The sequence below is a fragment of the Trichechus manatus genome, unplaced genomic scaffold, assembly GCF_000243295.1.
Source record: "Trichechus manatus latirostris isolate Lorelei unplaced genomic scaffold, TriManLat1.0 scaffold00010, whole genome shotgun sequence".
Lineage (NCBI taxonomy): Eukaryota > Metazoa > Chordata > Mammalia > Sirenia > Trichechidae > Trichechus > Trichechus manatus.
This window is the reverse complement of record NW_004443946.1, coordinates 17546103-17567662: the sequence shown is the minus strand read 5'-3', so window position 1 is coordinate 17567662 and position 21560 is coordinate 17546103. Positions and strand designations below refer to the sequence as shown.

At 41.4% G+C, this 21560-nt stretch overlaps 1 protein-coding gene and 1 pseudogene across 7 annotated transcripts in view; both read right to left on the bottom strand.

Annotated features, from left to right (window-relative positions):
- FUT8 (fucosyltransferase 8) overlaps positions 1-21560 on the bottom strand; it is a 361848-nt gene that overhangs the window by 305244 nt on the left and 35044 nt on the right. The window lies entirely within an intron of this gene.
- Positions 1-21560, bottom strand: part of LOC105757032 (serine/arginine-rich splicing factor 3 pseudogene) — a 46110-nt pseudogene that overhangs the window by 2464 nt on the left and 22086 nt on the right.

Genomic DNA, 21560 nt, shown 5'->3' with positions numbered 1-21560 from the left:
AGCACAACTTGTACAAGGAAAGGTCATGGAAGCTCCACAGACACTTCCAAACTCCCTGAGGGACTGAATTGCTGGGTGGAGGGCTGTGGGGACCATGGTCTTGGGGAACATCTAGCTCAACTGGCATAACAGTTTACAAAGACAATGCTCTACATTCTACCTTGGTGAGTAGCATCTCGGATCTTAAAAGCCTGTGAGCAGCCATCTAAGATACTCCACTGGTCTCACCCCTTCGGAAGTAAGGGAGAATGAAGAGAACAAGATACAAGGAAAAGATTAGTCAAAGGAACTAATGGACCGCAGCTACCACGGCCTCCACCAGACTGAGTCCAGTACAGCTAGATGGTGCCTGGCTACCACCACTGACTGTTCTGACCAGGATCACAATAGAGGGTCCTAGACAGAGCTGGAAAAGGATGTAGAACAGAATTCTAACTCACAAAAAAAGACCAGATTTACTGGCCTGACAGACTGGAGAAACCCTGAGAGTATGGCCCCCGGACACCTTTTTAGCTCAGTGGTGAAGCCCCTCCTGAAGTTCACCGTTCAGCCAGGGATCGGACAGCTTCATAAAGCAAAACAGGACTAACGAGGCACAGCAGTCCAGGGACAAGTACTAGAAGGCAGGAGGGGACAGGGAAGCTGGTGATAGGGAACTCAAGGTTGAGAAGGGACAGTGTTGACATGTCATGGGGTTGTTATCCATTGTCATAGGGCAATATGTATACTAACTGTTTAATGAGAAACTATTTGTTCTGCAAACCTTCATCTAAGGTACAAAAAAAAAAAAGGATTATCTATGTGAGATCAAACTGACAACAGCAACTCAAAGGTTTGATGGGAAGCCTAGAGGGCAGAGTTGAAGATAATGGTGATGGAATAATTTGGAAAAGGACAGTGAGAATAGCAGCACAACTGGAAGAATGTAATTGATGTCACTGAATTGTACACGTAGAAACTTTCAAAATGGTATAACTTTGGCTGTGTATATTTTCAACAAAAAAAAGGTCCTCAACGTCGAGAAGGGAGAGTGTTGACATGTCGTGGGGTTGTTAACCAATGTCATAAAACAATATGTGTACTGACTATTTAATAAGAAACTATTTGTTTTGTAAACCTTCATCTATAGTACAATTAAAAAAATTTTTTTTAAAAAGAATTCATCATTTTAAGACTGTCAAACTCACATTTACTTGTAAGCAAATGTTTCCTGTTGTGATAATGACAATTAGCATTCTTTTGAAGCAAATAAGAAGTTAGGAACTAAGGGAAAAAGTTCTTACTACTCCCTCCCCCTCTTTTCCTGAGACTGCCTACATTGCCAGCATAAACTAGTACTGAATCAACTTTATCTTAATTAATTTTCTTTAGTTTCTCACCAATTAATAGGGCCCATTTAAATTTTTATTCATATTGGCCTAGGTAATTCTGTCCTAAATTTATTATAAGTTGTTTTAACATTACAAAATCAATTCTCTTTTTTTCTTCCTCTTCCCCAAGCCAGCCTCATATTCTCCCACCAAAAAAGTCAATAAAATAGGAATTTAGGTGACTTTTATCACCCTTAATTCATAAATTTGTTCAGATAAGTTTTATAAAATCACCTAAAATAAAAATAAGATTCCTGAAAAAATTAGAAAGAAAAATTATAGCAATTATCTATTACATTCAAGGTCCTTTTATACTCATTATCCTTTCAGGTAGTCTGAATTCAGAAGGCAAAATACCACCGTTTCCATCAGTTATAATACCATCATTCCTTCTAAATTCCCTTGGGACATAGTTTGAATCTCTACATCTTTTTCAACTTGCTTTCTAATTGGCTGGTTGGATGGCTGTTATCTCCACCACATCCTCACAAGATTGTACATACCATGGGGGCAAAGATGCTGTATCTATTCATCTTTATATTCTTTGGTGGTTTCCAGCACACTGCCTTAATACATTAGTAATTTGTTTTCTGTTCACCAATATCCCTTCTACCTATTTCACAGGGATATTATAATAATCAAATGGCATAATATTTATGAGTACTCTGCAAAATATTTTGGAGATGTCAAATGAATTTTGTTTCATTATTGTCTATTATTATCCTGTATCTTAGCTGGCAAGTAATGCCATGCTCCAGGGATGAGAACAGAACAACTGGCCCTCATCATGAGGAGGAGTTTGATAATAGTTCCAGAGCCTCCTTTATTCTGTCTCCCCCTTTCTAAAGGTTCTACAGCCCACTCAGTCATGAAAGAAACTTCTATCATTCCTATATCAACCCGGTCCCCATCACCGCAAACCAAACATCATCTGGCTTTTTTATGGTTTCCAGCACCAGCTCCCATCCCAATCTATTATTCACAACAAGGGGCTCTTTCGCTACAACCATCAGGCTAGCCTATCCTTTACAAGACAAGATACAGAGGTAGAATCAACAGGTCAGGGTCTTATACCTAACCCAATCCCTGTTATGCTGAGTAAATCACTTTGCTTCTGTGTCCCTTCTTCTTTTGAACACCAGTATAAATATATAACAGTGCCTCAGCAACACTTTAAGTAGGATGTAAGGAGACCAAAATACAGGTTATTGTGCTTTTCAAGACTACATTCCGGCCTTGAGGAAAACCCTGAAAGAAGATGAAGAGATTTACATTCTAGTCCCACCTCTGAACATCAATTGACTACATGTCTTGAATAATACATATCACTTTCCTAGACTTCCAGTTACTCCTCTGGAAATAAAGGAATTGGAATAAAATTAAATTACATTTAGCCATCATGTCTCCTAAGGTTCCACCTAGCTATAACAGCTTGTTAGATTTTCCTTGTTTTTGACGATTGACAGTTTTGAGGAACACTATCACGTATTTTGTAGAATGTCCCTCAATTTGGGTTTATTTGTTGTTTTCACATGCTTGGAGCACCACTACATTTTCTTTCAACATTTTACTGTGTTTTAGGTGAATGTTTACACACCAAATTAGTTTCCCATTTAATAATTCATACACAAATTGTTCCATAACATTGGCTGCTATCCCAGCAATGTGTCAGTACTCTCCCCATTTCCATCCCGCCTTCCCTGTTTCCATCCCTCCAGTTTCCCTGTCCTCCTTGCCTTCTCATCTATGCTTTTGGGCAAATGTTGCCCATTTGGTCTTGTAGAGTTAATTGTTCTAAGAAGCACATTACTCAAGGGTGTTATTGTTTATTTTATAGGCCAATCTATTATTTGGTTGAAAAGAGACTTCCGGGAGTGGCTTCAGTTCCAGGTTAAAATGGTGTCTTAGGGCAACAGTCTTGGGGGTTCCTCCATTTGTCTATCAGTCCAGTAAGTTTGCCCTTTTTTATGACTTTGAGTTTTGTTCTACATTTTTCTCCCATTCTAACCAGGACTCTCTATTGTGTCCTTCGTCAGAGCAGTTGGTAGTGGTGGCCAGGCACCATTTAGTTCTTCTAGTCTCAGGCTAGAGGAGGCTGTGGTTCGCATGAGCCATTATTCCTATGGACTACTGCTTCCTTGAGTCTTTGGTTTCCTTCACTCTCCTTTGCTCCAGATGGAAAGAGACCAATAGTTTTATCTTAGATGGCTGCTCACAAGCTTTTAAGACCCCAGATGCTAGTCACCAAACTAGCATGTAAAACACTGTCTTTATGAACTATGTTAGGCCAACTGACCTAGAAGGCTTCCAAGACTATGGTCCTTAGCCTTCAAGCCCAGTAACTCAGTCCCACGAGGTGTTTGGATATGTCTAAGAAGTTTCCACACCTATGTCCTCTATATGCTCTATTTTATATAGATATATAGATACATATGCAACACATACATATAGGTATATACAAATGCCCACAACTATACCTATGTATGCACTCACAGATACAAACATGCACCCTCCCACACGTATATAGTAGCATACGTATCTACCTATATGTATATGTATGTATAACCACTAATAAATTTTTGGTGATTACTGTTGTTGCAGGATTGTATATATTGTATCATTTACCATTGTTATTGTTGTCAGGTGCCATCAAGTTGGTTCCAACACATAGCGACCCTACGTACAACAGAATGAAACTCTGCCCAGTCCTGCGCCACCCTCAAAATCGTTGCCGCGCTTGAGCCCACTGTTGCAGCCACTGTGTCAATCTATCTCGTTAAGGGTCTTCTTCTCTTTAATTGACTCTTTACGTTACCAAGCATGATGTTCTTCTCTAGGGACTGGTCCCTCCTGACAACATGTCCAAAGTACATGAGATAAAGTCTTACCATCCTCGCTTCTAATGAGCATTCTGGCTGTACTTTTTCCAAGGCAGATTTGTTGGTTTTTCTGGCAGTCCATGGTATATTCAATATTCTTCGCCAACACTATAATTCAAAGGCATCAATTCTTCTTTGGTCTTCCTTATTCGCTGTCCAGTTTTCACACGCATGTGAGGCGAATGAAAATACCACTGCTTGAGTCAGGCACACCTTAGTCCTCAAAGTGATATCTTCGCTTTTTAACACTTTAAAGAGGTCTTTTACAGCAGACGTCATATGATTTCTTGACTGCTGCTTCCATGGGCGTTGATTTTGGATCCAAGTATTATTCTCGAGTACCTCTCGGTGTCTTCATTTATCTTGGTCACTGTTATAGACTGAACTGTGTCCCCAAAAAATGTGTATCAACCTAGCTAGGCCATGATTCCCAATACTGTGTGACTGTTACCTGATGTGATTTTCCTATGTATTGTGAACCCTACCTCTATGATGTTAATGAGCCAGGATTAGAGGCAGTTATGTTAATGAAGCAGGACTAATCTACAAGATTTTGTATCTTGAGTTAATCTCTTTTGAGATATAAAAGACAGAAGCGAGCAAAGAGACAGGAGAATCTCATTACCACCAAGCAAGAAGAGCCAGGAGCAAGCATCCTTTGGACCCAGGGGCCTTGTGCTGAAAAGCTGCTAGCCCAGGGGAAGACTGATGACAAGGACTTTTCCCCAGAGCCAACAGAGACTGAAAGACTTCCCCTGGAGCTGGCACCCTGAATTCGGACTTCAAGCCTCCTAGGCTGTGAGAGAATAAATCACTGTTTGTTAAAAGCCATCCACTTGTGGTATTTCTGTTATAGCAGCACTAGATAACTAAGACAGTCATGTTATGCTGACTTCCCCCATATTGTGTACTACCTTTCCGTTCACCAGAATTAACATGTGACTAACTATCTAAAAAGTGATTCTCCCTCCCTCTTGCCCCTTCCCATCCCTGGTAACCATCTAAGAATGTTGCTTTCTATGTGTTATCCTATTCTTAAATTTTTATAAAAGTGGTCTCATACAATATTTGTTCTTTTGTGACCGACTTACCTCACTCAGCATAATGTCTTCCAGATTCTTTCATGTTATAAAATGTTTCGCAGACTCGTCATTATTCCTTTTTCATTGCATAGTATTCTACTGCATGTATGTACCACATTTTGTTTATCCATTCATCATTGATGGACACTTAGGTTGTTTCCATCTTTTTCCTATTGTGAATAATGTTGCTGTGACCGTGGGTATGCATAGGTCTATTCATGTCACTGCTCTTATTTCTCTAGGATATATACATAGGTGTTGGACTGCAGGATCATATACTTATTTCTATTTTTAGCTTTCTGAGGAAGCACTATACTGTTTTCTCCATAATGGTTATACCATTTTACAATCCCACCAGCAGTGTATAAGAGTTCCAATCTCCCCACAACCTCACAAGCATTTGTGGGTTTCTGCTTTTTTTTTTTTATCAGTGCCATTTTTGCAGGGGTGAGATGCTATCTCATTATAGGTTTGATTAGCATCTCTCTAATGGCTAATGATCACGAGCATCTCTTCATGTGTTTGTTAGCTGTATGAACGTCTTCTCTGGTGAAGTGTCTGTTCACATCCTTTGCCCATTTTTTGAGTGGACTGTCTTCCTGTTGTTGAGGTGTTGAAGTTTTCCATATATTTTGGAGATTAGACCCTTGTCAGATTTGTCGTTGCCAAAATTTTCTTCCCATTCTGTAGGTTCTCTTCTTATTCTTTTAGTAAAGTCTTTTGATGAACATACGTATTTAATTTTTAGGAGGTCCCAGTTATCTAGTTTATCTTCTGTTGTAAGTATATTTTTACTTGTTTGATAATGTATTTATGTCATAAATTAGGATCCCTAGCTTTGTCCCTATGTTGTCTTCCAGGGACTTTATAGTTTCAGGTTTAATATTTAGGTCTTTGATCCATTTTGAGTTAAGTTTTTGTGTATGGTGTGAGGTATGGATCCTGTTTAATTTTTCTGCAAAATGGACATCCAGTTATGCCGGCACCATTTGTTAAGGAGACTATCTCTTCACCACTGAATGGACTTCGACCCTTTGTCAAAGATGTCCAAAGCTGGATGAGTTTATTTCAGGGTTCTCAATTCTGTACCACTGGTCTATGTGTCTGTCGTTGTACCAGGCTGTTTTGACTACCAAAGCTGTATAATAAGTTTTGAGATCAAGAAGTGTGAGGCCTCCTACTTAGTTCTTCTTAAATAATGCCTTAGCTATTTGGGCCTCTTTGCTTTCCACATAAAGTTGGAGACTAGATCTTCCATTTCAATGAAGACTGTTGTTGGGATTTGGAATAGGACTGTATTATATCTATATATCGCTTTGGGTCATACTGACATCTTCACATGTGAAGTCTTCCTATCCATGAGCATGGCATGTTTTTCCATTTATATCAGTCTCTTTTGGTTTCTTGCAGTAGTGTTTTGTAGTTTTCCTTGTATAAGTCTTTTACATCCCTGGTTAGATTTATTCCTAGGTATTTTATCCTTTTGGTGGCTGTTGTAAATGGTATTATTTTCTTGATTTCCTTTTTTGGAGTTCTCCTTGTTAGTGTAGAGGAATGCAACTGATTTTTGTATGTTGATCTTCTATCCTGCACTTTGCTGAACTCTTCTATTAGTTCCAGTAACTTTCTTCTGGAATCTCTGGAATTTTTTATGTATAGGATCATGTCATCTGCGAATAGAGATAGTTTTACTTCTTCCTTACCAATTTGGATGCCCTTTTTTCCCCTTTCTTGTCTTACTGCTCTGGCTAGGACTTCCAGTGTAATATTGAATAAGAGTGGTGATAACGGGCATCCTTGTCTTGTTCCTGTCCTCAAGGGGGATGCTTTCAATCTCTCCCCATTGAGAATAATGGTGGCTGTTGGTTTTGTATATATGTCCTTAATTATGTTGAGATATTTCCCTTCTATTCCTATTTTGTTAAGAGCTTTTATCAAAAAAGGTGTTGGATTTCGTCAAATGCTTTTTCTGCATCAATTGAGATAATCATGTGATTCTTTTACTTTGTTTTATTTATGCTGCAAATTATGTTGATTTTCCAATGTAGAACCACCCTTTCAGCTCTAGTATGAATCACACCTGACTGTGACGCATTATTTTTTGGTATGCTGTTGAATTCTGTTGACTAGAATTTATTGAGAATTTTTGCATCTATACTCATGAAGGATATTGGTTTGTAATTTTCTTTTTTTGTGGTATCTTTCCCTGGTCTTGTTATCAGGGTTAAGCTGGCTTCACAGAATGAATCAGGGAGTATTCTTCTTTTTCTGTGTTCTAGAATACTTAAGAGTAGAACTGGTGTCAACTCTTCTCTAAATGTTTGCTAGAACTCTCCAGTGAAGCTATCTACGCCAGGGCTTTTTTTGTTGGGAATTTTTTATGACATCTTCAACAACTTCTTTTGTTATGGGTCTATTTAGGTTTTCTACTTCTGTTTGTGTTAGTTTAGATAGGTGTGTGTTTCTAGAAATTTGTCCATTTCTTCTACATTCTCAAATTTGTTAGAGAATAATTTTTCATAATATTGTTATGATCCTTTTTTACTCAGTTGGTTCTGTTGTAATATCTCCCATCTCATTTCTTATTTTGATTATTTGCATTTTCTCATTTTTCTCCTTTGTCAATTTGGGCAGTGACTTGTCAATTTTATTTATCTTCTCATAGAACCAACTTCTAGTCTTCTTAGTTTTTCCTATTGTTTTTCTGTTTTCTATTTCATTTATTGCTGCTCTCATCATTATTTCCTTTCTTCTGGTGACTCTGGACTTCTTTTGCTGCTCCTTTTCTATTTGTTCAAGTTGTAGAGTTAAGCTATTGATTTTGGCCCTTTCTTCTTTTTTGACGTGTGCATTTATTGCTATAAAATACTTCTCTAAGCACTGCTTTTGCTGTGTCCCAAAAGTTTTGGTATGTTGTGTTTTCTCAGTTGACTCTAAGAATTTTTTAATTTCATTTTTAACTTCTTCTATTGCCCAATAATTTTTAAGTAAGGTGTCAGTTGTTTCCATGTATTTAATTTTTTTCTTGTTCTTTCTGTTATTGATTTCTAGTTTTATAGTGTTAGGATCAGAGAAAACGCTTTGCATTATTTCAATTTTTTTTTAAATTTATTGAGGCTTGGTCTGTGACCTCAAATATGGTCTATTCTGGAGAATGATCCAGGTGCACTGGAGAAAAGAATGTGTACTGTGCTGCTGTTGGGTGGTGTGTTCTGTATATGTCTATGAGGTCAAGTTGGTTACTGTGTTAGGTCTTCTTTATCTTTGTTGAGTTTATTGCTAGTTGTTCTGTCCATCATAAAAGTGGTGCGTTAAAGTCTCCTACTATTATTGTAGAACTGTCTACTTCTCTTTTCAATTCTGTTAGTCTTTATGTATTTTGGAGCTGTGTCATGGTGTGCATAAATATTTATTATGGTTATGTCTCTTGGTATATTGATCCTTTGATCATATGATGCCCTTCTTTGTCTCTTGTAACAGATTTTGACTTAAAGTCTATTTTATCAAAGATTATTATTGCCACTCCTACTTTCTTTGGTTACTGTTCGCTTAATTTTTTTTTCCATTCTATGATTTTTAACCTATTTATGTCTTGTGTCTGAAGTTTTTTATTCACACTGCCACTCTGTCTCCTTACTGTTGCATTTAAATCATTTACATTCAGTGTGACTATCGGTAAGTATGAATTTACTGCTTCCATTTTGTTATGTTTCTTTTGTGTGTATAGTGATAATGTTTTCTTTGTTCCTCATAATTTTCTGTGCTGAGTTCTTTGTGTTTATGGGTTTTTTTCCCTTATCCTTCATTATTATTGCTTTTGCGTTGACTGAGTCTTTTTTATTTTCCTCTTCTTTATTTTGGTGAGCAGGTTTATTAATTTCCTTTTTGGTTATGCTGAAATTTACCACTATCTTCCTAAGTTTAAAACAGTCTGTTATATCTTGATACCACCTTGACTTCTCCTCCATACAAAAGTTCCGTAACTACACCATTTATTTCTCCTTTTTGCTTTAAGGTTGCTGTCATTTACAGATTAATATATCTGGTTCTCTTTTCAGCTTTGTAGCCTTATTTTACTTTTAAGAATTCTTTGTCAGGGTTGGTATCTGGGTGATGATGTCATGTGTCTTAATCTCACATTGTTGTCTGATGTTGTTGGTTCTCTGTCTGAAGGACTTCTTTCAATATTTCTTCTAAGGCTGATCTGGTTTTTACAAATTCCCTTCATTTCCATTATCTGGGAATATCCTAGTTTTGCCAACGTTTGTGAAAGACAATTTTGCTGGATATATGATTCTTGGCTGGCAATTTTTCTCTTTCAGGGTTTTATATACGTCATTCCACTGCCTTCCTGCCTACATGGTTTCTGCCAAGAATTCAGTGTTTAGTCTTATTGGTGTTCCTTTGTAGGTACTATTTTGTTATGCGCAAGCTGCTCTAAGAATTCTTTATCTATGGTTTTGGAAAGTTTGATCATGAAATGTCTTGATGACTTTCTCTTGGGGTCTATCCTATATGGGGTTCACTGGGCTTCATGGATGGAAACCTTCTCCTCTCTGACAGTTAAGGTTGTGTGTCAACTTACCTGGGACATGATTCTCAGTACTTTGGCAGTTATGTAAGGATGGAGTATGGTAGTTACATAATGATGTAATTTGGAAGTTAAACAATGATGTAGTCATTCTCCATGATGTGATCTGATGTGACCAGTCAATCAGTTGTAAGGGGAGTTTCCTTGGGGGTGTGGCCTACATCCAATACATATACGGACATTCTGGCAAAGCTTGCATGCTTGCTCTGGATGTTGCATCATCTCACCTCTGGTTCTTGGGACTTCAGCCAGCAGCCTGCCATCTGACCTGCCAATCTTGTGTTTGCCAGCCCCTGCGCCTACGTGAGCCAGGAAAAGCCTCCAGCCTAATGCCTGACCCACAGACTTGGGACTTGCCAGCCTCTAGAACTGCTGGAGCCATTTCTTTGAGATAAATCTCTCTCTGTCTCTCTGTGGGTGTGTATATGTGTGTGTATATATATATAAAAAACCAAACCAAATCTGTTGCCATTGAGTTGATTCTGACTCATAGCAACCCCACGAGACAGAGGAGAACTGCCCCACAGGATTTCCAACAAGCGGCTGGTGGATTCGACCTTCTGGTTAGCAGCCGAACACTTATGCCTATATATGTGTGTCTCTGTGTATGTGTATATATATATACACACACATATATATGTATATAGATAGACAGATAGATACATATGTATTGGACAATTTCAACCATTTCAAGAGGTAGCATATGATCAGGAACCGATGGTACTGCAGGAAGAAGTCCAAGCTGCACTGAACGCGCTGGCAAAAAACAAGGCTCCAGGAATAGACGGAATACCAATCAAGATATTTCAACAAACGGATGCAACACTGGAAGTGCTTACTCATCTCTGCCAAGAAATTTGGAAGACAGCTACCTGGCCAACTGGCTGGAAGAGATCCATGTTTATACCTATTCCCTAAAAAGGTGTTCCAACCGAACGTGGAAATTACTGAACAATATCATTAATATCACACACAAGTAAAATTTTGCCGAAGGTCATTCAAAACTAGCTACAGTAGTATATCGACAGAAACTGCCAGAAATTCAAGCTGGATTCAGAAGAGGACACAGAACCAGGGATATCATTGCTGATGTTAGATGGATCCTGGCTGAAAGCAGAGAATACCAGAAAGATGTTTACTTACATTTTATTGACTATGCAAAGGCATTTGACTGTGTGGATCATAACAAATTATGGATAACACCGAGAAGAATGGGAATTCCAGATACTTAACTGTGCTCATAAAGAATCTTTACATAGATCAAGCGGCAGTCATTCAAACAGAACAAAGGGATACTGCATGGTTTACAGTCAGGAAAGCTGTGCATCAGGGTTGTATCCTTTCATCATGCTTATTCAATCTGTATGCTGAGCAAAGAATCCAAGAAGCTGGACTATATGAAGAAGAAGGGGGCATCAGGATTGGAGGAAGACTCATTAACAACCTGCGTTATGCAGATGGCACAACCTTGCTTGCTGAAAGTGAAGAGGACTTGAAGCACTAACTGATGAAGATCAAAGACCACAGCCTTCAGTATGGATTACACCTCCAAACAAAGAAAACAAAAATCTTCACAACTGGACCAATAAGTAACATCATAATAAACAGAGAAAAGACTGAAATTGTCAAGGATTTCATTTTACTTGGATCCACAATCAACACCCATGGAAGCAGCAAACAAGAAATCAAAAGACGCATTGCATTGGGCAAATCTGCTGCAAAAGACCTCTTGAAAGTGTTAAAAAGCAAAGATATTACCTTGAAGACTAAGGTGCGCCTGACCCAGGCCATGGTGTTTTCTATCACCTCATATGCATGCCAAAGCTGGATGATGAATAAGGAAGACCGAAGAAGAACTGATGCCTTTGAGTTGTAGTGCTGGCAAAGAATACTGAAGATACCATGGACTGCCGAAAGAACGAACAAATCTGTCTTGGAAGAAGTACAACCAGAATGCTCTTTAGAAACGAGGATGGCAAGACTATGTCTCACATATTCTGGACATGTTATCAGGAGGGATCAGTTCCTGGAGAATGACATTATGCTCAGTAAAGCAGAAGGTCAGAGAAAAAGAGGAAGACCCTCAACAAGATAGACTGACACAGTAGCTGCAACAATGGGCTTAAGCATAACAACAACTGTGAGGATGGCGCAGGACCTGGCAGTGTTTCATTCTGTCGTATATGGGGTCTCTACAAGTCAGAATTGAATTGATGGCACCTAACAACAACAAAATATGCGTTATATGTATGTGGAGCCCAGGTGGTGGGTAGTTAAGAGCTCAACTGCTAGCCAAAAGGTCAGCAGTTCCAGTCTACCAGTCACTCCTTGGAAACCCTATGAGGCAGTTCTACTCTGTCCTACAGGGTCGTTATGAGTCGCAATCGACCTAACAAAAACTGGCTTGGTTTTTTTTGGTTTATATATATACATACATACACGTATACGCATATACATACACAAATACAAATACATATATATATGTACCCTTCACTGGTTTTGCTTCTTTAGAAAACCCAACCTAAGGCATTTGGTACCAGGAGTGGTTCTAGAGAAAGAAAATCGTTAAGGATGAGTTTTCTAAATTGGTTCTCAAGTCTGACTAGTCTTAAAGGCACTGACGATTCTGCCTCCAACTGTAAAGAGGGCACAGCTAACCCATGGTGTGAGATGGCAATATTAATATGCAAAATATCACCACAAACATATCAAATATTGGTAACAAGTGAGGCTCTCAGTGATTCATGTTTGATACTTTTCTACAATTCCGTCAGAATGAGAAGTATAGAGACGCTGGTTGGTGGTCCTACTTTCACTAGACAAAGTGGTGAAAGAAGGACATGAGCTCAAGGCTTCAGAGTCACAGCTCAAACACTGCACAAAAGACCTCATAGTTGCCAACTGTGCCCTGAAAGAAAGCCTTACTTCCTGTAGTAACAGAGCTGATACTGTCAAAAACCAAACCCAGAGTCTTATCATAAGAGTGGCTGAATTACAACACCAAGTGAATTCCCAACCTCAAGTGGTGTCTGAAGTTAAAGTGAGGGCATTAACTGTAATCATGAAACTTGGGATGGGGACATATGGGCAGATAATCAGGAAGCTGGGGACACTGAGCCCCTAAATTTCATTGAATTACTCTTGCAAACAGAACCAGCTCTCTTACTCCCATCTGAAGAGATTACTTCATCTCTCTGCTAAGCTACCATCCAAAGCAAAACCATCATTCCTTCCACCCTCATATGATGAGATTAACCCAGCTGTGTCTGAAGAGCCTTTGTCTGAGATATCGCCTGGGATGGAGTCAGAGTCACTGCCGAAGGCAATGCCTTGAGTAGATGCCTTACAAGTAACTGCTAAATGTTTCCATGACCCATATCCACCACCCATTTTTGCTTCTAGGCCTATAACTAGACTTAAGTCCCAGTGAGCCCCAAAAAGTGAACTATAAAGTGTGACACAGGAGGAGGTATGCTATATTCCAAAAGAACCGCTTCACTTTTCTAATAGGTAAAAACAGAAACCTGGGGAAAAAGAAACCTGGGGAATATGTGTGGTAATGGCTATTAACGGTGTGGGATAATGATGCAAGGAGTATAAAGTTGGATCAGTCCAAGTTTATTGATATGGGCCCAGTAAACACAGATTCTTCATTCAATGTTTCAGCTCCAGAAGTTAGAAAAAGATCTGACAGTTTATTTGGTGGGTTTGCTAAAGCATGGATTACATGGTGGTGTACACTAAATCAAGTTGAAGTACCAGACTTGCTCTGGTATACTGCAGAAGGTATCCAAAGGTTTAGGGAAATTGGCATGTTAGAGAGGATTTAACAGGTTGCACCCACAGACCCACACATGGAGTGCCCAGAGGACACCCTTTTACCACAACAGTGAGGAACAAATTTCTGACGGGAGCCCCACCATCCTTGAAGACTGCTATGATTGCTATTTTATGTAAGTCAGATTTGACGGTGGGAACTGCCCTAACTGAATTAAGACACCTAACTATAATGGGGCTGATTGGACCTCATGGTGTTAAGAGTCAAGTGGTAGCACTCAATCAACAAAGACAAGTTGGGCACTGTTACCGTAATGGATAGCGAAGTCGAACAGTAATCAGAATAGTCTGACTTGTATGGACTTACGGCATTCGCTACTTAATTACAGTGTCCCTAGGAGTGAAACAGATCGGAAATCTACAAAATATTTACTTGATCTGTACAAAGAGAAGAATTCTAGGTCAAGTGAACAGCAGTCTAACTTGAATCGCCAGAAGAGAGAGTCACAGCCCCTCAATCAATTCCCAGACTTGAGCCAGTTTACAGACCCACAAATGTTTGAATGAAGGAGAGGCCAGGTCTCCTTGAGGAAGGATCCACTATACTTCCAAAAATTTATACTGTTAATCTTTCACCCAGCCTTCCTCAAAGGCATCTACAGCCTTTTACAAAAGTGACTGTTCACTGGGGAAAAGGAAATAATCAGACTTTTCAGGGATTACTGGACACTGGCTTTGAACTGACACTAATTCCAGGAGACCCAAAACATCACTCTGGCCCACGAGTAACAGTGGGGGCATATGGACGTCAGGTTATTAATAGAGTCTTAGCTTATGTCCATCTCACAGTGGGTCCAATGGGTCCTCAAACTCATCCTGTAGTGACTTCCCCAGTACCAGAATGCATAATTAGAATAGACATACTCAGCGCCTGACAGAACGCATACATTGGATCCCTCTCTTGTGGAATAAGGTCTATTTAGGCTAAGTGGAAGCCATTAGAACTGCCCCTACCTAGGAAAATAGTAAACCAAAAGCAACACGGCATTCCAGGAGAAATTATAGAGATTACTGCCACCATCAAGGACTTGAAGGATATAAGAGTGGTAATTCCCACCACATCCCCATTCAACTAGCCTACTTGGCCTGTGCAATAAACAGATGGATCTTGGAGAATGACAGTGGATTACTGAAAACTTAACCAGGTAGTGACTTCACTTGCAGCTGCTGATTCAGATGTGGAGCCCTGGTGGAGCAATGGTTAAGAGCTTGGCTACTAACCAACAGGTCTGCCGTTCAAATTCACCAGTCGCTCCTTAGAAACCCTACAGGGCAGTTCTACTCTGTCCTATAGGGTTGCTGTGAGTCAGAATCAAGTCAGTGGCAACACATTTTGGTTCCAGATGCAGTTTCAATGCTTGAGCAAATTAATACATCTCCTGGTACCTGGTATGCAGCTACTGACCTGATGCCTTTTTCTCAATACATGTTTCAAAGGGCCACCAGAAGCAGTCCGCCTTCAGCTGGCAAGGCTAGCAATATACCTTCACTATCCTCCCTCAGTGTATATCAACTCTATGATGTAATTTAGTCCACAAGGAACTTGATCATCTTTCCCTTCCACAAGACATCATATTGGTCCATTACGCTGATGACATTATGCTGATTGAACCTAGTAAGGAAAAAGTGTCAGTGACTCTGGACTTACTGGTACAACATTTGAGTGCAAGAGGGTGGGAAATTAACCCAACAAAAATTCAGGTACCTTCCACCTCGATGAAATTTCTAGGGGTCCAGTGGTGTGGGGCATGTTGAGATATTCCTTCTGAAGTGAAGGATAAGTTGTTGCATCTGGCGCCTCCCACAACTAAAAAGAAGGCACAATACCTGGAGAGCCTCTTTGGATTTGGAGGCAGCATATCCATCATTTGGGTATGCTACTCCAGCCTATTTATGAAGAGACTCAAAAAGCTACTAGTTTTGAGTGGGGTGCAGAACAAGGGAAGGCTCTGCAACCGGTTAAAGCTGCTGTGTAAGAGTCAGCTGATCCAATGATGCCTGAAGTATCAGTGGCAGACAGAGATGCTGTTTGGAGTCTTTGGCAGGCCCCTAGTGTGGTTAAGAGCTTGGCTGCTAACCAAAAGGTTGGCAGTTTGAATTCACCAGCTGCTCCTTGGTAACCCTATGAGACAGTTCTACTCTGTCCTATAGAGTCACTATGAGTTGAAATCAACTCGACGGCAATGGGTTTGTTTTTGTTTTGTTTCATTTATTAGTGAATCACAACGCACACCCTTAGTATTTTGGAGCAATGTTCTACCATACTCTGCAGATAACTCTTCTCCTTTTTGAGAAAAAACTTTTGGCTTATTATCAGGCATTAGTAGAGACTGAACACTTAACCATGTGCCACCAAGTCACCATGCAGCGTGAGGTGCCCATCATGAACTAGGTGTTGTCTGACACAAAGACCCATAAAGTCTGGCATGCACAGCAGTAACCCATCATTAAATGTGGGAGAGGTATATATGAGATCAGGCCTAAGCAGGACCTGAAGGCACAAGTAAGTTGCAGGAGGAAGTGGCCTAAATTCCCACGGTCTCCACCTCCCTCACATAACGTGCCCTTCCCAGTCTGCACCTATGGCCTTTATGGGGAGTTCCTTATGATTGACTGAGGAAGAGAAAACTCGTGCCTGGTTTACAGATGGTTCTGTGCAATATGCACGCACTACTCAAAAGTGGACACCAAGAGCACTACAACGCCTTCCTAGGACCTTCCTGAAGTGGTGAAGGGAAATCCTACCAATGGGCAAAACTCTGAGCAGTACACCTGATTGTTTACTTTGCTTGGAAGGAGAAATTGCCAGATGTGTAACTGTACACTGATTCACGGGCTGTGGCCAATGGTTTGGCCGGATGGTCAAGGACTTGGGAGGAACATGATTGGAAAATTGATGACTAGGAAGTATGGGGAAGAGGTTTGTGGATAGACCTCTCTGAATGGGCCAAAGAAGTGAAGTTATTTGTGTTTCTTGTGAATGCTCACCAAGGGTGTCCTCTTTAGGGCAGGATTTTAATGTTCAAGTGGATAGGATGCCATGTTCTGCAGAAACCAGTCATTCCTCGAGGGGATCAGCCAGCAACCTAGTGGCATGCTGATTACATTGGACCACTTCCATCATGGAAAGGGCATCATTTTGTTCTTAGTGGGACAGACACTTACTTTGGATATGGATATGCCTTCCCTGCATGCAACGCCTCTGCCAAAACTACCATCTATGTACTCACAGAATGTCTTATCCACCAACACGGTATCCCACAGAGCATCACCTCAGATCAAGGGACTTACTGCAGAGCAAATGAAGTACAGCAATGGGCCCATGCTCATGGAATTCACTGGTCTTAATCACGTTCCCCATCATCCTGAAGCAGCTGGCCTGACAGGATGCTGGAATGGCCTTCTAAAGACACAATTACAGCTCCAGCTAGGTGGTACCACTTTGCGGGGTTGGGCCAATGCTCTCCAGGAGGCTGTACACGCCCTAAACTAGCATCAAATATATGATACTGTTTCTCCCATAGCAGAATTCATGGTTCCAGGAATCAAGGGGTGGAGATGGGAGTGGTACCACTAACTATTACTTCTAGGGACCCATTCACCAAATTTTTGCTTCCTGTATCTGCGACCTTATGTTCTGTGGATCTACAGGTCTTAGTTCCAGGTAGTTCCCCTACCTGGAGACAAAACGCAGATTCCATTTAACTGGAAGTTAAGAATGCCACCAGCCACTCTGGGCTCCTCATGCCTCTGGATTAACAGGCAAAGAAGGGAATTACCATATTGGCTGATGCGATTAACCCTGACTACCAAGGGGAAATCAGATTTACGGTGCATAATGGAGATAAAAAAAGAGTATGTCAGGAATACAGGAGAAACCTTAGGGTGTCTCTTAGTACTACCATCCCCTGCGATTAAAATCAATGGAAAACCACAGCAACCCAATTCCCACATGACTACTAATGGCCCAGACCTTTCAAGAATGAAGGATTGGATCACCCCACCAGGGAAAGAACCATGACCAACTGAGGTGTTTGCTGAGACTAAAAGGGATCCAGAATGAGTGGTGGAAGAAGGTAGTTCTAAATACCAGTTACAACCACATGACTAGCTGCCGAAACAAGGACTGTGATTGTTATGAGCATTTCTTCCTTATACATGTGTATCAAATATTTCTGCTTTCTTCATTTATAAAATGTAAGATGTAAACAGGGCTAGTTCGTTTTTGACCGTATGCATGTTAATTGTATCATGTTAGGTACAAGCATAACTTTGTAATTGTCTTTATGTAGAGACTGTGTATGGTTTTAGGAGGTGTGTACAGGTGCCAAGTTTGACAAGGGGTGGACTGTGATGGTTATGACTGTGTGTCAACTTGGCTGGGCCACAATTCTCAGTAGTTTGGCAGCTATATAATGATGTAAATTGGCAACTGCGTAATGAAGTAGTCATCCTCCATGATGTGATATGATGTGACCAGCCAATCAGTTGTAAGGGGAGTCTCCTCAGCAGTGCAGCCTGCATCCAACACATATATGGACATTCTGCCAAACTCGCTTGCTCTGGATCCTGCATCCAGCTCATCATCATCTGACCTCTGGTTCATGGAACTTGAGCCACCAGCTTGCCATATTGCCTGCCAATCTTGGGATCTGTTAGCTTCTGCAGCCCATTAGCCAGCAGCCTGCCCTCTGACCTGCCAATCTTGGTTGGGTTCGTCAGCCCCTGCAGTTATATGAGTCAGGAGAAGCCTCCAAACTTACACCTGATCCATGGACTTTGGACTTGCCACTCTCTACAACCATGCGAGCCATTTCCTTGAGATCCATCAATCTTGCTCTCCCTCTCCCTGGCCCGTACCTCTCCTTCTCCCTCTCTCTATACACACGTACACTTCACTAATTTCGCTTCTCTAGAGAACCCATCCTAAGACATCATCTTCTATGATATTAGGGAAGTCTTCTGTCAATAACCTTCAAAAATTCTCTCTGTGCTTTTATTTGTCTCCTCCTCTTTTGGAATTCCAATTAAACATATATTCTTCCTCTTGATAGTGTCCCACATAACTCTTAGGTTTTCTTTTTTCTTCTCATTCTTTTTTCTGATTGTTCCTCAAAGAAATTATTATCAAGGGATTTGTCCTCTATTTCACTGATTTGTTCTTCCATTGATTCAACTCTACTTCTATGCCGTTCTATTATTTTTATTATTATTATATTTCTGGTATTATCTTCTGGATTTCTAGTTGCTGTTTTTATATGGTTTCTGATTGTCTGTCTACTCTGTCATTTTGTTATCATATTGTTTTCCTGAATTCTTCTAGGGTTTTATCTATGTTTTCCTTGCTCTCTCTGAGGAGTCTATATATAAGTCTTTTGAACTCCTTATCAGGTAGTTCCATTACCATTTCTTCCTCGGAAAGGTTTTCTGCCCCTTTATTTTTGTTCACTTATTTGAGTCATCTTATCGGATGACTTTTTTTTCGGAGCCCTGCTGGTGCAGTGGTTAAAAGCTAGGGCTGCTAACCAAAAGGACGGCAGTTCGAATCCACCAGCTGCTCCTTGGAAACCCGAAGGGGCAGTTTGACTCTGTCCTATCGGGTCACTGTGAGTCAAAACAGCATTGACGTTATGTATTTATTTATTGAGCGTATGTATGTTTGTTTTGTCCTGATTTTTTGTTTTGTTTTGTTTTATCAGGGTGGGCAGGGTGGGCATGCTCCACTGATCACTTGTCTGGTGGCATGGGAGTGCTCACCACCTATCTCCAGGTGAGCGGGGTATCGGTGGGCAAGGTGAGTGCACACTGCTGTTCAGTGAGCATGCAGGGTGGCTAAGAGTGGAAGCAGGCCACTGCCTGTAGTCAGTCCAATGGCACAGGAGTGCATGATGGCACTCATGGGTGTGCAAGGTGGTAGACTGGGTGGATGTGGCAGGTGACTGGGGTACAGAGTGTTCTCTGCTTTACCAGGGGGGTTGGGGTGGCAGGCGATGTGTGTAGTGGGTGGCCAGAAGCACAAGGCACTCTCTGCCACCAGACAGGGAGACGGGGGTAGCAAGCAACCAGGAGCATGTGGGGTCAGGGGAGGCAGACGACCAGGAGAGCACAGGACACTCTCTGCCTTTCAGCCAGGGGGGAAGGGGGCGATCTGGGGCATATAGGGCACTCCCTGCTGCTCGGCCAGGGGTTTGGGGGTAATGGGTGATCCTGAGCGTGCAGGGCACTTTCTGCCACCCAGCCAGGAGGGAGCCGGTGAGGCAAGCAACTGCTAGCATGCAGGGCGCTACCTCTGTTGCTCAGCCAGGGGGATGTGGGCAGCAAGGAGGGCACAGGGTGCTCTCTGCCACTTGGCTGGTGGGGGGGGGCCAGAGCTAGTGGGCAACTGGGAGTGTGCAAGGCACTCACTGCCACTCAGCCAGGGGATGAGGGCAGCCAGGAGCACATGGGGCACTCTGCTGCTCAGCTGGGGGAGGAGGCGGTGGCAGTGAGCAGCCGGGAATACACGGGGTGCTGTCTGTCACTTGGCAGGGGAGAGCTGGGGAGGCATGGGCAGCAGGCGACCAGGAGCACATAGGACACTATCGTTCGGCTGGGGGAGGGGTTAGGGGTGGCAGGCAGCCAGGAGTGCACAGGCACTCTCTGACGTTCGCCAGGGAGTGTAGGGTCAGCAAGTGACCAGGTGCAAGCAGGGCACTCTGCTGCTCAGCCAGGGGTGGCAGGGACGTGAGGGGGGTGCTGCCTGGAGACCAGTTGGGTGGGGGACCTCCTGCGACACTCTATGGATCTATTAGTCCATTGCACCACCCACCCTAATGGTTAGGGATCGCCACTGGTAAGTAATCCTGTCTCTGGATCCTGGCTCCCTCCCTGCTCTGTGGATGCCAGGATCCCTGGAGCTCTTGCCCTCTTTCCTGTACTTTCCCTCCTTAGATCCCTCCTTATGTTCTGCTAATCTTGCTTCACTCCTAGCATGTCTACACAGTTTCTCTGTCTCCTATAAACGATTCCATGAAGTTGCCTTCCTGTGCTCCTCACCTAGGATCACTTCTGACTTTGTCTCAAGATGGCCACACTGTGCCAGAATGGCTTGCAGAGCACCTCTGCTCCGTATCTTTCCTCTTTCACTGTTTTCACTCAATTTCTTTTTCCATTCGGTGTTCGATCTAATTCTTTACCCTTCTATTTGGTGCTCAGGGTTCCAGCACTGTGATCTGTATCTGTTTCACTTGGTTTCTTGGGTCTTTGCCATAGGGGGACAGCACAGTATGTCTGACTAAGCCGCCATCTTGGGCCATCTCCAGCACCACTACATTTTAGGCAACATTCTTTCTCCCTTATAACAGCTGTGTTTCAGAGTGTCTCTGAATAGTCTTCTCAGATTGCTTCCTTCTTAATTCTGCCAACTCTACTAATTTAAACTCATTTACATTTGTCTCTACATTATCTCCAAACCAGTATCTGCATTTGTCCTATTCCTCAACAACATCTCCAGTGACATTTTAGTCCATATGACCATTCTGTATCCAAGGATTCTATTTGTAGCAAAACTATCCTTCAAGAATAAAAGCTAAATAAAGACATTCCCAGATAAATAAAGACTGAAAAAATACACTGCTAATACACCTCCCTAACAAGAAATATCAAAGAATTTCTTTAGATTTAAAGGAAGTAACACCAGACAGTAACTCAAATCTACACAAATACATAAAGAGTACCAGTAAAAGTAACTACCAGAATAATAATCATAAAAGACAATATAAATATGGTTTATAAATGTGTTTTTTAACCCTTCCTCTCTTAA